Source organism: Notechis scutatus, chromosome 1 (genome assembly GCF_049901735.1).
Source record: "Notechis scutatus isolate UNSWTSFEM ecotype Mainland chromosome 1, rNotScu1.2, whole genome shotgun sequence".
Classification (NCBI taxonomy): Eukaryota; Metazoa; Chordata; class Lepidosauria; order Squamata; family Elapidae; genus Notechis; species Notechis scutatus.
This window is the reverse complement of record NC_142009.1, coordinates 280,444,922-280,461,510: the sequence shown is the minus strand read 5'-3', so window position 1 is coordinate 280,461,510 and position 16,589 is coordinate 280,444,922. Positions and strand designations below refer to the sequence as shown.

General features: G+C 41.5%; 1 long non-coding RNA gene across 1 annotated transcript in view; it reads right to left on the bottom strand.

The window, feature by feature from the left end:
* Positions 1-356: 356 nt before the first annotated feature.
* The window catches only part of LOC148133406 (uncharacterized), a 69,209-nt gene continuing 52,976 nt past the window's right edge, over positions 357-16,589 (bottom strand). The window contains exon 5 of the long non-coding RNA XR_015746753.1: positions 357-565. This is a non-coding gene — a long non-coding RNA (uncharacterized LOC148133406). The remainder of the gene's footprint in view (positions 566-16,589) is intronic.

Below are 16,589 nucleotides of genomic sequence, written 5' to 3'. Positions count from 1 at the left end.
CCACTGGAACCACCTGCACTGGTTTATGCCAGAGTCTCTGCAGTTTGATTCTCAAGTCCTGATATCTGGTGACTTTTTCAAGTTGTTTCTTGTTGATTCTGCTATCACCAGGTACAGCAATGTCGATGATCCACACTTTCGACATTGCTATTATTATTATTATTATTATTATTATTATTATTATTATTATTATTATTATTATTATTATTATTATTATTATTATCTGTATGTTGCTTTTATTATTTTTACAAATAGTAACTCAAGGTGGAGAACATAGTTTCTGCTTTAGGCCAATTCCACAGTTTTTTTAAAAATATGGCATCGTGCAACAAGAATAATAGAGAAAAGACTGCATTTGGTGATTACTTTACTGCACTAATGTTGAGTTTATATATGATAAGGGCAAAATGGGATGTTGTTTGGAGGATACATGACTGGTTTAAAAACAAACAAACAAACAAACAAAAAAGACTCCAGAGTTGAAACACAGCCACTGGAATGCTGCAGAGTTTCTCATAGTAGTGACATAGTAGACATTAGGCAAATCTTCTGTTTTTCCTTTTTCCTGCAAGTGAGGAAACAACAGATAGAGAAAAGGCTGACTGTAAAAAGTACTTTCAGACAAAGGGTTCTGTTGTAGAGCGGCGGTTACAGAGAGAGACGGAACCAGGCTGAGGCTAACAAGCTTTATTCTAACGAATAAAGGGTCGCCACGGCTGCCGAGGCTATCTGACAGCCAGCTGGCGGCGACAGCTGATGCCGTTTGACAGCTCCCTTTTATAGCCGGCTGTCAAACGGCATCAGCCAATGGGAGCGATCGACGCTCCCGCGTCGGCGGCGGACCAGAGGGAGGACTGCTGCTAGTCCTTGAACACAGCACTCCTTCCCCCTGGCTACGAGCATGCGTAGTCCTGCAGCCGGGACGGCCACTTTCGCTCGCGGCCTGATCTTCGTAGTTCCAGGGGCTTTTCGGCTGCTACCGAGTTCAGTTCTTCCCGGGCGGCGACAGGAGCCTGCGGAGGGTCGTCGGCCATCCTAGACCTGCTGTCCGGATGTTGCTCGGGTGAGTCCTCTCGCGACGGTCGGTTGGTTGGGTTGTCGGGCGGCTGGTAGACCAGGTCCTTCGGCGGGTCGGCTGGGGCAGGCGGTAAGTAGACCAGGTCGTCCGGCGGCTGGTTGACCGGGATTTTGGCGGCAGGCCTGTTCCAGCGTCTCCTCAGCTGGTCCACGTGCCTTCTCCAAATTCGACCGTCTTCCAGGAGGACTCTGTATGACCTGGGCCCTGTAACAGAAACTATCTGCCCTGGCAGCCATAAGGGGTGCCCTGCATAGTTCCTGGCATAAACCAGGTCTTGCAGGGCGAATTCCCTGGCATGGCTGTCAGAAGCCAGTGGTGTGCTAGGAGCGTAGTGGGGGTGCAACCTGTCCAGGGTGGTCCTGAGGCGTCTGCCCATCAAAAGTTCAGCAGGGGACTTGTTGGTGGTGGGGCATGGAGTAGCGTGTTGCGTGAGTAGGTAAGTGGACAGTTTGGAGTGCCAGTCTGCTTGGCCTAGCTTGGCCAAAACTTCCTTGACAGACCTAACAGCCCTTTCTGCCATCCCGTTACTTGCAAGGTGAAAGGGGGCTGTGAGAGCATGTCTGATGCCCAGGTTGGCTGCGAAGATGGCGAACTCATTAGAACTGAATTGGGGGCCATTATCTGAAACTAAAGTGTCAGGAAGTCCATGTGTAACAAACAGTCTGGTCAAGGCCCTTGTGACAGCCAGTGTCGTGGTGGAGGGTAACAAGGCCACTTCAGCCCATTTGGAGAATGAGTCTATAACAACCAAAAATGTCCTCCCCTGCATGGGACCAGCCAGGTCAATATGCAGCCTGGCCCAAGGGGCCCCCGTATCCTCCCATCTGGTTGGGGCAGCTGTTGGAGGGGCTGCTCTTGTTGCCTGGCAGGGTTGGCATGTGCTAACCCAGTTGGCAATCCGGGCATCCAATCCTGGCCACCAGACGTAGCTGCGGGCCAAGGCCTTCATCCTTACGATGCCAGGATGACTCTCGTGCAGTGCCCTTAAAACTGGTTCTTGCAAGGTGGGTGGTATGACCACCCTTGTCCCCCATAACAGGCAGCCCTGTAGTGAAGACAACTCCTGCCTGCGGGTCTTAAATGGCATGAATTCAGGGGCGAACTGAATATCAGGCCACCCCCTACCCACCCAGTCCAGGACTTGGGAAATCACATGGTCTCTTTTGGAGTGTGCTGCAATATCCTCAGCTGAGACTGGCAGGTCTAGTTCATTGCAGTCGAAAATTGCGTGGATGGGAGCTGGGTCCTCGACTGGTGTTGGCAGGGGGCATCTGCTGAGGGCATCTGCATGGCACAGGTTCTTCCCCAGGCGATGTACCAGTGTGTATGAGTAAGCGGCAAGAAACAGAGTCCATCTGGTTATTCTCGGGGATAGCACCTGTGGGGTTTGCTTATCACCAGCTAACAGTCCCAATAGTGGTTTGTGATCCGTTACAAGTTCAAAAAAATGGCCATAGAGAAACTTGTGGAATTTTTTTACAGCAGCCACAGCTGCTAAGGCCTCCTTATCGATCTGACTATAGTTCCTCTCTGCAGCAGAGAATGTTCTTGAAAAATAGGCGATGGGTGCCTCAGATCCATTTGGGAGCCTATGGCTCAATACTGCTCCTATACCAAAGGGAGAGGCATCAGAGGCCAACACCAGGGGCAGGTTTTGGTTAAATTGAATTAACACAGCGTTTGAAGTTAAAAGAGACTTTACTGCCTGGAAAGAGTTGGCTTCTCTCTGTCCCCAGTGCCAGGGAGCCTTCTTATCTAGGAGCCTATGTAGGGGTTCAGCTACAGAGACCTTGTGAGGCAGAAAAGATGCATAAAAATTCAGGAGTCCTAGAAAAGCCTGCAATTCAGTTTTGTTAGAGGGTGTGGGTGCCTCATGAATAGCTCTAACTTTACTTTCTATGGGGTGAATTCCCGAGGCGTCAATTCGATAACCAAGGAAGTCTACTTGTTTGGTGGCAATGGTGCATTTGTCTTTTTTCAATTTAAGCCCGTTTTGCCTAAACCTGTCAAGGACAGATCTCACTCTGAGTAACAATTGTGTTTTGTTGGTGGCAGAGACCAAAAATGTCATCGAAGTATGGAACAACCCCTGGTAGGCCCTGGAGGATTCTTTCCATGAGCAATTGAAAAATGCCTGGGGCTACGCTAACTCCAAATTGTAAACATTTGCATCTAAAAGCGCCCCTGTGTGTAACTATAGTTTGTAGGTCAGCAGTGTGTTGGTCCACGGGAAATTGCTGGTATGCTTGGGACATGTCTAACTTTGCAAAAATTATGCCTGGCTCAAAGGAGTGGAGCAGGTGTTGGATTACAGGTACTGGATATGCACTAATTTGGAGGAAACGGTTGAGGGACGTTTTATAGTCAGCGCAAATTCTCACGCTGCCATCTTTTTTTAAGGGGGTGACTATGGGCGTCTCCCACTTGGCGAAATCTACCTGTTCCAGCACTCCTTGTTTAATAAGTTTGTCTAATTCCGTATCCAATTTAGGCCGAATGGCGAAGGGTACCCTTCGAGGTTTTAGACGAATTGGGGTGGCTTGTGGACCCACATCGAAAGATATGGGGGTGCCTGAATAACAACCTAGCTCACTGCTGAAAACATCAGAGTAGTCCCTAAAAAGGGCATCTACTTCAGAATTTACTACAGAGTGAATCCCTGTAATGTTAAGGCCCAGGGCAGGGAACCAATCTAGTACTAGCAAGCTAGGAAGGGCACCATCTACAACCACCAGTGGCAAGTGACCTCTAAAGTTTTGGAATTGAATGAGGAATTTTCCCTTACCCAGGACTGGAATGGTCTTCCCCTGGTAGTCTCGAAGAGCCAGGTGGCAGTTGATCAGCTTCTTCTTTGACAGCGAAGGCAGCAACTTCTTCAGGGTGGCCCACGAGATGATGGAGAGGGCTGACCCGGTGTCTACCTCCATCCGGCAGGGCTTACCTTCTATAAAAAGAGAAATGCTTATTTTGTTAGACCTAGGGGTGGTATTGTTTGCGTGGTAACAAGTGTAGCAATTTTCCACTTGCCTTTGGAAGGAGGCAGAAACTTGAGGTCTTTGTGTGGAGGCCTGCTCAGCTTGGCAAACCCTGGCTATGTGCACTCTCTTCTGGCAGTTCAGACAGATAATGTTTCTGAACCTGCAAGTTGATCTATGGTGGTTACCCCCGCAGCTCATACACTGGGGTTGCTGTTTGGTTGTCTGGCTGTTGTTTTTCTTAGGTGGGCCTAGGGGGGGTCTTGGACGTGTGAGGCGGTTTACCTCAAGAGGTTCTTCTTCTTCTTCTTGGGAGACCTCATCATAGTGGATTGTAGCCTGCCCTTGCTTTGAGGTGTTTCCCTGAATTTCAGCTGCTGATAGTTCTGACAATTCAGCAGCCTGAGCTTCCTCAATAGCTAAGGCTAGGGTTAAATCTTTTTTAGCCAGTAACCGCCTCTGAAGCTTTAGGTCCCTAACTCCTCCCACAATTTGGTCAAGCAGCATGTCCTCAAGGTAATCCCTAAATCCACAGTGTATGGCAGCTGATCTTAATGCTGCTATGTACTGACTCACAGTTTCCCCTTCAGCTTGAACTCTCCTCCTAAAAGCCAGTCTCCTAGCTATCTGAGAGGGTCTGGGGGAATAGTGGTTTGACAAGATTTCCCTCAACTCATTCCAGGGAATAGCCTTTATAGAACTTGGGGACACTAGCGCAGAGGCTGTGTCAAAAACTGTAGCCCCACAGAAGCTTAAAAAATAGGACCTTTTCCTCAGTCCGTAGCTTCAGGCAAATCAATGGCATTTAAAAAGCATTTGAATCTGCTCATATATGATTCCCATGTCTCTGCCCCCGGCTGGAATTGAGGGAATGTTGGATTTGAGGCCATTAGAGTGGCAGCGTTGGTTTCCTCAACTGAAAAGCGTTTCTGGCTGCGCCTGTCAGAGGCGTTTGGCTCCTCAGCTGGAGAGCTTTAAAGTTCGCGCCCTTTGGAAAGCGTCAGCGGCGGTGACTTCGATCAGCTCGTAGTGGCTTCGGCTCTTTCTTATTGGGACTTCGGCTCAATTGTCTTGCCTGGTCATCTTTGCTGCATCCCATCCTCGTCGCCAGTGTTGTAGAGTGGCGGTTACAGAGAGAGACGGAACCAGGCTGAGGCTAACAAGCTTTATTCTAACGAATAAAGGGTCGCCGTGGCTGCCGAGGCTATCTGACAGCCAGCTGGCGGCGACAGCTGATGCTGTTTGACAGCTCCCTTTTATAGCCGGCTGTCAAACGGCATCAGCCAATGGGAGCGATCGACGCTCCTGTGTCGGCGGCGGACCAGAGGGAGGACTGCTGCTAGTCCTTGAACACAGCAGGTTCCCACTGCCCTATTCAGCAAAATTTCATTTTATTAAAAAGTTAAAGAAAAGAAAAAATTAGAAAGTTAGCATATTCTTGTTCATAGCCCAGCTTACAAAAACTTCCAAATTCTGTCTCTTCTGCGTCTAGTTAATAAAAAAGGGGAGGGCATTATAAATGCATTGAGATCTAGGACAAACAAATTTAATAAATAATGAAATGAAATGAAATAACACACTTTATCAATATTTCAGGGCAGACAGCAAGGCTTTTTCTCCAAGGAAAAATGACCACATATGAACTCTTTCAAAGACTGAGAACACAACCATTTTTGACGTTCTTCAGTTCCCCAAAGAATCATATGAACAAGCATCCTCCTTTCTTCCTTAAATCATGCAGCAGTTGGTTCTCCACAATACAGCAACTTATGTATATGGATATTTGGATTTAAAATAATACAGATTTTATCTTAATGCCTAGTTTTGCCCTGGGTTACTGGCAGCGGGCTTCCAAGATTCCAGAAGAGATCTTTATGTCATTGGTACTTTCGAATTGCCTGAACCCATTTTTTATATTTTCTAAATACAAGGTGGGGCGCCTCATATTAATCTAAAGCCTTTTTCAATACCTGTTGCCTGTCCTGGCTGTGAGCGGCTACATTTTTCTAACCTCTTGTATCTCTAACTGTAAGAATGTCATGAAAAAATTCAGAGTTCAAAGCAATAAAATAATTCCCTACATTTTTAACTACTAATGTTGACCATTGTCATACATACATATTCCTAGCTTTTTTGCACAGGTAAAGGAAATGCAGCCCCTCACGGACCTGTCCAGAGTTTCAGGACTTAAATCATGTCACAAATATTTGTATTCTGTTTCTTAAAACCATTAGAGCAAATGGGCCAAGGAGGGCTTTCCATTCAACTCCACATCTTTGTTCATTGGATCAGATGACCCCAGATGATTAATCTTTTTCTATTATTGACAAAGAGCTTCCAGAAATGATTGAGCTTGCTCCATATGACAACTTGGGACATCAGGGAGATCAGATTTTCCTTCTGTATTACCAGTAAAACCATGCTTGCTTATCTGATTATAACCTGTCTCTGTTTTATGAAATATTTGACTTTTGAGTTTTATGCTGCCAGAGATGGTCTAAAAGAATTAATAGTCTTTCTTTGTTCCTGAGATCAGAGACTTGGGATCAGGCTAGAACACTAGTGAAAGACCTCCAAAGCTCTGGAAGACATTAGCTATTTCAATCAGGTGCCTTGATATAAACTCTATTACTGATTTATATTTCCATAGCTTATTTTAGTTCTTAATGCTACCTCTCACAGCTCCTATGTCTAGTGGTAAAGGTAAAGGTTCCCCTCGCACATGCATGCTAGTCACTTCCAGCTTTCAAACTGCTAGGTTGGCAGAAGCTGGGACAAGTAATGGGAGCTCACTCCATTATGCGGTGCTAGGGATTCGAACCACCAAACTGCCGATCTTTCTGATCGACAAGCTTAGCGTCTTAGCCACTGAGCCACCATGTGCCCTTGTCTAGTGGTACAATGGCTTAGAATGTTTCTTCTGTAAGAACAATAAAAGATATTTTCCCCCCTCATTGCCATACTGATTTTACCAGAAGTGGTAGAAAAAATTTGGTAATGAGAGGGCATTCTAGAAAGTTTAGGAATGTTGAGTTTAAAGCTTCAGTGTTGGTCTAGAATTAGCATTTGACCTAAGACATTTATGGTTCTTTACTTATAAGATATTAGTTCTCTCTTTTCAGAAAGGTAAAAAGATGAACAGATTAGTAATAATAACTACCATTATAAGATCAAATATTTAGTTTTTTTAATTTAAGTTTTGCAAATCAACTCTTATTCAGGTCAACAAACCATCTTGTACTGATTTCAACATAACCTGATCCTTTAAAGGAGAGATTAAAATAGCCATATATGAGTAAGAACATCCATTTACAAGCCATAATTTACTTCTAAATAAGAGAATTGTGCATGAGGTGTGGGGGTGGTTACATAGTGAATCATTTTCTTCAAGGTCAAGTAACAGTTGAATTCAAGTGAAGATTCAAAAAGTTCATGATATTGCCAAAAGTCTGTCAGGATGGAGGTGGCTTCTTTTCTGGCAAGAGGTTAAAGGTCAAACAACATCCAAAATCATTTACAAAAACATTGTAAAGAATATCACTGATATTAAAAGATGGAGGGAGAAACTTGTTTTGGAAAATCAGACATAGCTGTGGCTGTTTCTAGAGTCTCCGTTTATACCTAATTTTAGATATAGACCACTGGGTGGTGGATTATTGTTCCTTCATCTCCACCAACATCATTTCCTGACCATATGACTCAACATATCTTGGAGAAGATCTTGCTGGGTGGTAAGTGCTGAAAAATTAGAGAACATTTCTATGTTCTCTGCTTCATAATTGCAGATTCAAGGGCACAATTTCACTCTGAGTGGAACAACTTGCTCAGTCACACAAGTTGTGTATGTTTGCTTCCCATATACTGTTGGCATGCTGCTTTTACTCCATGGCTGACTCACTAAGATGACAATATGGCATTAGCACATTTAGGCTTTGGTATTTATTTCAGCCTTTCCAACTACCTGTTCACAATAATCTGTATATGCATGTGACTCAGCCTGGCTCCAGATCTCAAGAGGGAACAATGTACCGTATTATTTGGACTAATAGACGCACTTCCCTCCCCCCCCAAAAGTGGGTGAAAATGCCTGTGCATCTTATAGAGTGAATGTTGCCGAAGCCCCACTCACCCATCAGCCCTCACCCTTTGGCCTCTGCCTCCCAGCAATTTGCCTCCTTGCAGCAAATAGCAAACAGCCTGATCAGCTTCAGCACAGCCTGATTTAGCACAAGCAGCTGATTGGCGGTTGGATCAGTTTCCTGGAATACCGGTGATTAGCTGTTCCAGGCTGCGGGGATTGCTACCACCCATCGATGCCGTCTCCAGTCATCACTGCTGCCACCTATTGCCTCTGCATGCCCCATTTTCGGCCTCTGTGCATCCTGTTTTTGGCTTCCGCGCACCCCATTTTCACTGCTGCCTATCCCTGCTGCCTGGAATGGGCCAAAAAATGGACGTGCGGAGGCCAAAAATGAGGCACGTGCAAGCTAAAAACGGGATGCGCAGAGGGCAAAAATGGGGTCCACAGAGGCGGCAATAGGTGGCAGCAGTGATGGGTGGTGATAACCAGCAGCAATCCCCACAGCCTGGAACAGCTGATCGTCAGTATTCTGGGAGCTGCTCATGCTAAATCAGGCTGTGCTGAAGCTGACCAGGCTGTTTGCTGTTTGCTGCAAGGAGGCAAATTGCTGGGAGGCAGAGGCATTTTTTTCTTGTTTTCCTCCCCAAAAGTTAGATACGTCTTATACTTTGGAGCATCTTCTAGTCTGAAAAATATGGTAAATCAAAACAGATGTTCATTTCTCTGTGGTACAAAAGCCTGAATTTGATCAGTTCTAGGTCTCCATGAGTTCCAATTTTTCTAGAGCAGCAGCATACTGCAAAGATCACAATAGTATCATCGCCATCTAGATCAGGGGTGTCAAACTGGCGGCCCATGGGCCGTATGCATCATGTGCAGGCCATGCCCACCCTGGCTCTGCAAAGGCAAAAAAAATGTCATGATACATCCCATGACTTCATGTGATGTGATCAAGTGTGATCTAGATAAAATGTGAAGAAAGTTACATTCAGTAAGAGACAGATCAATCTTCAAATTAGAGCTTTACAATTAAGCCACCATTAGTCATCCATAATCACAGCATTTTGTAGGTAGAGAAGTCTTAGAAATAAAAAGAGAACTTTCATTTATCCATTTGCTCCAAGCAGCTGCACATCATCGTCTAACTGCTTGTCCTGAATGATTATGTAACATACTTTTCTCAGTTGCATGAGCTGGCTAGTAGCTAATTTTTCTATTGAAAAGTCCCACAAATGACAATTTATATTACCACAGCAACCCTAACAATCAAAATCCCTGTATTTAGAAAATGGCATCGCCTTTTTCTTATGAACACCCCGTGTTTTTTTTTGCATGGACTCCTTTTAATTTGGCACAGGTGTTTGGAAACCTATATTTAATCTCTACCCCAGAATTCAAAGGGATATCTCACACACTGGACTAATTAGTATAAATCTTTCAAGATTATATTCACACAAGTTAGCAGTTCAAAATTAGGGTTGGGCATGTCTATGGTTGCTGACTTTGAGAGCTCAGTTGGCATTTCTCTGACCAATTTATTTGAAACCAGAGCAACACTATTCTTTTCCATATATATCTGGAGCTTGTAGGCATATTGTTCACCCTTTGGTGAAAACTCTTGCTTCTTCTTACCTTAGGTCACCCAGATTAAAACAAACCACGGCATTTCACCATTCAAATGAAAAAAACAAAAAACCCAGACAACTCTATTTTGAATGTTGGTCAGTTTCTCCATCCAAAAGAAGAGGAAGTAGGCAGAATTCTTGCCAATTTCACATCTGCTCACTTGCCTTGGGTACTACAGTAGAGTAAGCATTAAATGGGAGAAATTTCAAGGATCCTAAAGCAAATAATACAGCCCAGATTCCTTTTGGCTTCATTTTGAAATGTAATTTGTGCAGCCTTTCTTCATTGTTTAATAACTATCTCATGTTCTGTTCCATTCCAGATGCTATAGTAGCATGTAACCATGACTAGAGATACTAAAAAAAGTATCTCATTGCAAAATAGCCAATATGATATGGTGTAATTTTAGGTGCTTTATATGTAATACAATAATGGCAGCAAGGAGATTGGATGTATTCTTTCAAATTGTCACTAGGTTCTCTTTATATGAACCTGGATATGGTATTGTGGCAGAATATTATTTTATTTTCTTTGTATTAGTATAGTGGAGTGGAGAATATGGGATATTTCTTTTTCCAAACAATGAAAGCTTAGCATTAGGGCTGGCATTTTTGTGCTTTCCTTTCCAACCTCTGAAGATAGCTCTAATGGTTCCTTGTCATCTCAAAAAAAAAAGTGTATTAAGTCTTGCAGTGGTAAACATAATCACAGATCAATTACTATCTGCTTTGGGGCAGAGGTGGTATTCAGCAGGTTCGACCAATTTTAGAAAACCGGTAGCGGAAATTTTGAATAGTTCAGACGACATGCAAATACCACCTCTGACTGGAGATTTTACATTATCCTTCCCCGCCACGCCCATCAAGCCATGCCCACAGAACTAGTAGTAAAAAAATTTGAATCCTACCACTGGCAGGGGTCTTCAAACTTGACAGCTTTAAGACTTGTGGACTCCAACTCCCAGAATTCCTCCTCCAGTCATGTTAGCTCAGGAATTCTGGGAGTTGAAGTCCACAAGTCTTAAACTTGCTAAGTTTGAAGACCCTTGGATTCGAGAATAAATGTAGTAGTTTAAGCACCTTTAAGAATTGCACCAAAATCATATCCACACATCATGTAGACTTTTATTTTAAACCATACCCTACTTTCAAAATTCTGAAACATATTCTTCTTCCGCGTATTCTACTATTTATTTCCTGCAGCTGCAAATTTAATTCAGTTTTTTCCCCTTATTGTCTGATTACCTAGGATGAACTATTGTAATACCATGTTTCATGGGACAGGCAACTACTCTAGGTCTCCAAAGACCAGACTAAGCCTACTTCATTCATTCAGACAGCAGGATTCTCTTTTTCTTAGAATTATTTGTAGACAATAATAGAAAGGTTGCTATTCCTTAGATTTAATAATTTTGTACAATAAGAAAATATCAAGGTTCCAAAGTGGTTTATAAATGCAAGCACTCTCTAAATGTGCCTAAAACAATTCATACGTTTTCATCAAATCTATATTCCGTGTGTCCAGTAAAATGGACTAATACATATTCTGCACTGATTTTTTGGAACAATGGAGTATAGATACCAGTAATCCTCGATTTGCAACAGATTTACAACAGTTCATTTAGCAAACTAGAAAAAAGCACTGGCACTGAAAAAAGAAACTTATGACCTTTCCTTACACAACCATTGCACATACCCATGGCCACGTGATCAAAATTGGAAACTAGAAACTTGGAAACTGACTTGCATTTATGATAGTTGCAATGTCCCAGGGTCATGTGATGCCCTTTTGTGACCTTCTGAAAAATAAAGTCAATAGGGAAGCCAGATTCACTTAACAACCATATGACAAACTTAAGAACTACAGTGATTCACTTAACAACTATGGCAAGAAAGGTCATAAAATGGGGAAAATTCACTTAACACATGTCTCACTCTGCAACAGAAATTATGGGCTCAATTGTGTTTGTAAGCTCAGGACTACCTCTAATACATCTTTCATTTCCTGAACAGGAGAAAATGTTTGACACAGAATTTGGGCCACATTTCATTTCAAAACAGTGAGAGCACCGCTGATATGTTGAGCCATGCCATAGGACCTCCTGTGCAGAAGATATTTAGGTACAGCATTTATAACTTCCATTGTGTGCTGTCCAGCCAGTTATAGTTAAAGGGAATTGGATAGTTTGTTAGGAATTGGGAGCTATCCCCTTAAGGGAATATATCATGGTAAATGTAGTTAAGGTATCCTGGAAAATATAGATCATGTCATGTGGCCACATCTGTAACCCTGATTGGTCACTGAATTGACCCTTGGTGGGTTGAGGGAGGTTTCTTCATTCTTGCCTGAACACAGCCTCATGGTAGCATCTCTACCCCTGGCTTCTACGATATGGGATGAAAGGGATAAGAGATAACCATCTTTTTACCCAGAAAGACAGATATGCAAAGGATTGGACATTAAGAAGAATCTCGTCATAACTGTGATTTAGTGAGGATGCCTGATGAACCAATTAAAAAAGACTTTGTATGGATTGCTTTGTGGAGTTTATCTATCTGCCTTTGTACAGGACAGAGTACATTGACACTCTTGTCTGTCTCTGACATATGAAACTACCTTAAGCCAATGACACTTTTTTCACCCAAAGACTCACTTCTTTTGAACCAACTTGTTTGATTCCTTGCTTTTCTAGGAAGCTGGAAAAACTACTAGGAGAGAGAACTTGAACAACAGTTGAGAACTTAGGATAAATTAAACAGAAATGGGAAAAGAGAAGCTGAGCCTTGACTTAATTTGTATGCTGCTATCAATTGTTTCAGACTCCCAAAGAGCAAGTATTCTGGCAGTTAGTTATTTCTCCTTTCTTCCTAGAAGATTTCAGGAGAAGATTAGAGTCACTCCTTGTCTTCCAATTGGCTTCTTATGATAATACTTCATCATTTACTATTAGGATATAACTCATAACCTCTCTGAAGCCTTCTAGGAATTACCACGGGTGGTTTGGGGGCGTGGTGGGGGTGGGTTAAGGGGTTAAGGGGGAGTGAAAGGAACTGGGTCTGACTGTGATTACTGTGCTGCGCGCCGCTTCCCCTTGCACGTCCCTAGGCGGAGGAGCGGGAAAGACCCGGGGGGGGGCGGCGAGTCCAAAGGTACTTCCCAGGGTCGGGGTAACCTGGGGCCGCGTGCTGGCTTCCTGCGTCCTGGGTCCTACAACCACAAATGATATAAATGAAGGGGATGGGGCAAATTTGCACACTGAAAAGCATTCATAATAAATAATACAGATTTCGAGCCCAACAATGGACAAATGGCTGCAAAAGTTGATGGAGTTAGCAGCGATAGCTAAATTGACTGCTTTCTTCAGGGGAAAAATGCAAATACTTTTGTTTTTACCTGGAAACCACTTTTGGACTTTGAGCTTGAGATAGAAAAAAAAAAGAAAATTTAATTTTGGGTTTTACCGATTAGATAGATATGGTGTTATGGAAATGGCTAGTTTAAACTACTATGTAAAACGAAAAAGTTGTGGTTTGATGTTGTACAAAGTTAGTACCCACTCCTCTCCTAGAAGAATGAAATATTTTGGGAAATATTAAAAATATTAAAAATATTATATTTATATTACATTTCCTCTTCATTACATCATCACTCCCCAGCTTCAACCAAACCTAGAAACTCAGACAAACATGACCCCATAGGAATCTGACAACAGCAAAGAGAATACATGTTCTTGAACAGGAAGCTCAAGTGCAAAACATAAGAGAAGGTATAAATACCCCTCACTCTCAACTCCATGTGTTCAGCTGGATCAGAAGCACAAAGATGTGCTTCTGTTTATCAATAAATAGACTCTCTTTCCAATCAGCCTCCAGCCTCCATTTTGTCTCCAGTGCCTCTGTCCCGGCTTGGAACTGAACCAGATGGAGTTTCTTCCAACAATCTTATTACCCTATTCTAGGAAATTCCTTTTCTTTCTTTTTTTCCACACTTTTCCCTTCCTCTACTTCTGCTTCTTTTTGCTTTTGTATTTTTTTATATGTTATCATAAATTAATAAAATTGTTATAAACAGACACACACAAATAAATAAATAAATAAATAATAGAGATGTGTGCTTTAAAATTATTTAGGAGAAAAGAAAGTTATGACCGTCACCACTTCTTATACACATTCAATCCCATACTGCACATTTGCAATGACTGCAGCTTTAAGAAGGCTTGGGAGGAGTGACTCTAGTCCTGTTAACCAAATGGCGCCTAAATATACTGTTCTCCAGGATATGGCCACAATAACAGATTACTTAAAGTGGTTTTCAGCTATTCAATGCCCAATATTATGCTTCTAACAAAATGCGGAAGTCTAAAATATCTCTGTAATTATGGTAAACACAGACAACAATCACTGAAATTGTAGAGTACTACTCTCTCTCCTTAACCTACAGGCTGTATATAGAAAGCTAAATGAAATAGTTTTTCTTCTCCTGTGTAATTAGATATGTACTACATTCCAGGTGTTGGGAGATTATAGGGAGCTTGCTTTTGCTGGGGGCCAAATTCTAATTCATTTCCTTTCCCAGTTTGTGCTGTTAGTTGCATTTTGAGTAGAAAAACGGAGACATTTTAAGCAAGCCCCACTGTCTTCTATTAAATGTGTTTCAGTTCAACTTTAGGGGCAAGATGAAAATGTAGCTCCTTGCTGAAAAACATTGTAAAACTATATGTTAGCTATTAGATTTGACATTCTCATAAATTTCATTCTCATCCTTCTTTCATATATCTAGGATCAAAATGATTATGTTAAAACTGCACTAATTGTGAGAGAAGCAAACATATGTATTTATTTAAAGAAAAACAATGATACCTCCCTTTCTCCTTGATGAGAAACCATCCAAAGGAGCTCAGACTCTGAAGAAGTGTTCTGGGGTGTGTGGGAGTAAAAATACAGCTTTTTTGACTGATCCATATCTTTTTCAAGTATTCTGCATGAGCCTTAAAAAGGTATAATTGTTATAAAGAGTATATGTATTATTAACGTGGCTGTATCTTTAATATATTTGATACAGACACATCTTCTTTTCAAGTTTACCCAGAGCCTGAGTACATGCATGCTTAGTAAAAATCTAACATGTAATTAATTTTAAGGCATGAATCTAAATATTTGTAAAATTAATTTTTGCTATTTGTTTGCCTTTTTTCTTCATTATTTTTTTGTAATTTTTGCTATTTATTATACTTTGTAGTTTATTCTCTTGGCCTGTGCGGTCTCTTCAGAGTATTTTTATTGACGTAAAAAATAGAATTAAAATAAATAAATCTACATGTAATAGTTTTATTTTTCTTTATTTTTACAGTGAAAATCTTATTTTATATACTTACAAAATGTTCATTTCAATTTTAATCAGTACATAAAAATAAAAGTCAATAAAATGAATAATAGTTGAGCTGTCAAATTCACTCTGTGCCCTTAACTGCTTTTCTCTAATATCTAGTTCTCAAACTGACTAAATAGCCTGATGGATGATTAACTATGTTTCACTGGTTTTCATTTTAAAGTTCAGTTCTCTTTAGAAGGCAAAAAATTAAATGTTTCCAAAACATATTTCTGGCTGACTCAAATATTCTTCAAGTTCTAATTCCAGAACCATGCTCTTAATATTTAGTTTGCCTGCTTATCTTTAATATATTTTACTGGCTTTGAAGTATGATCTGTCTTTGTAATGCTTTTACAGGCATATTCATGGCTCATTGATCCATCCTTATATTTGGCCATTATTTATTTATTTATTTATTTGATTTGCCAATTGTTTACAAGATAATAAGTATAAGTGTATACATAGCTGTGAATACATGAAATGGGTACATATAAGAAAAATAAAAGAAGAATAAGAGAAACAATAGGACAGGGACGGTAGGCACGTTGGTGCGCTTATGCACGCCCCCTACAGACCTCTTAGGAAAGGGGTGAGGTCAATAGTAGACAGTCTAAGGTTAAAGTTTTTGGGGTTTGGGGAAGAAACTACAGAGTTGGGTAGAGTATTCCAGACATTGACCACTCTATTGCTGAAGTCATATTTCCTGCAATCAAATTTGGTGCGGTTAACATTGAGTTTGTATCTATTGTGTGCTCTTGTGTTGTTATGGTTGAAGCTGAAGTATTCATTGACAGGTAGGACATTGCAATGTATGATTTTATATACCATGCTTAAATCAGACCGAAGACGGCGTAGTTCAAGGTTTTCTAGTTCTAGAATTTCAAGTCTGGTGGCATAAGGTATTCTACAACGAGTAGAGGAGCGCAGAACTCTTCTTGTGAAATATTTCTGGACTTTCTCAATTGTGCTAATATCAGATATGTAATGTGGGTTCCAGACTGATGAACTGTATTCGAGTATTGGTCTAGCAAATGTTTTGTATGCCCTGGTTAGTAGTGTGATATTACCAGAGAAAAAGCTACGTAGGATTAGGTTAACAACTCTTAATGCCTTTTTGGCTATGTAGTTGCAGTGGGCTCTAGCACTTAGATCATTAGAGGTGAGTATTCCAAGGTCCTTTACAGAGCTTGGGTCATCAACAAGATCTTGACTATTCAGCTTGTATTTTATTTTCTGGTGTTTTTTTTTTTTTTTTTTTTTGCCAATATGTAAGACAGAGCATTTATTTGTTGAGATTTGAAGTTGCCATTTGTTTGACCATTCTGATACATAGTCAAGATCTTTTTGTAGGGTAGCAGTATTGTCTGTGGTATTGAACAGCTTTACATCATCAGCGAAAAGAACGCAATTGCTCTTAATATGATCACAGAGGTCATTTATGTAGAGTATGAAGAGAGTT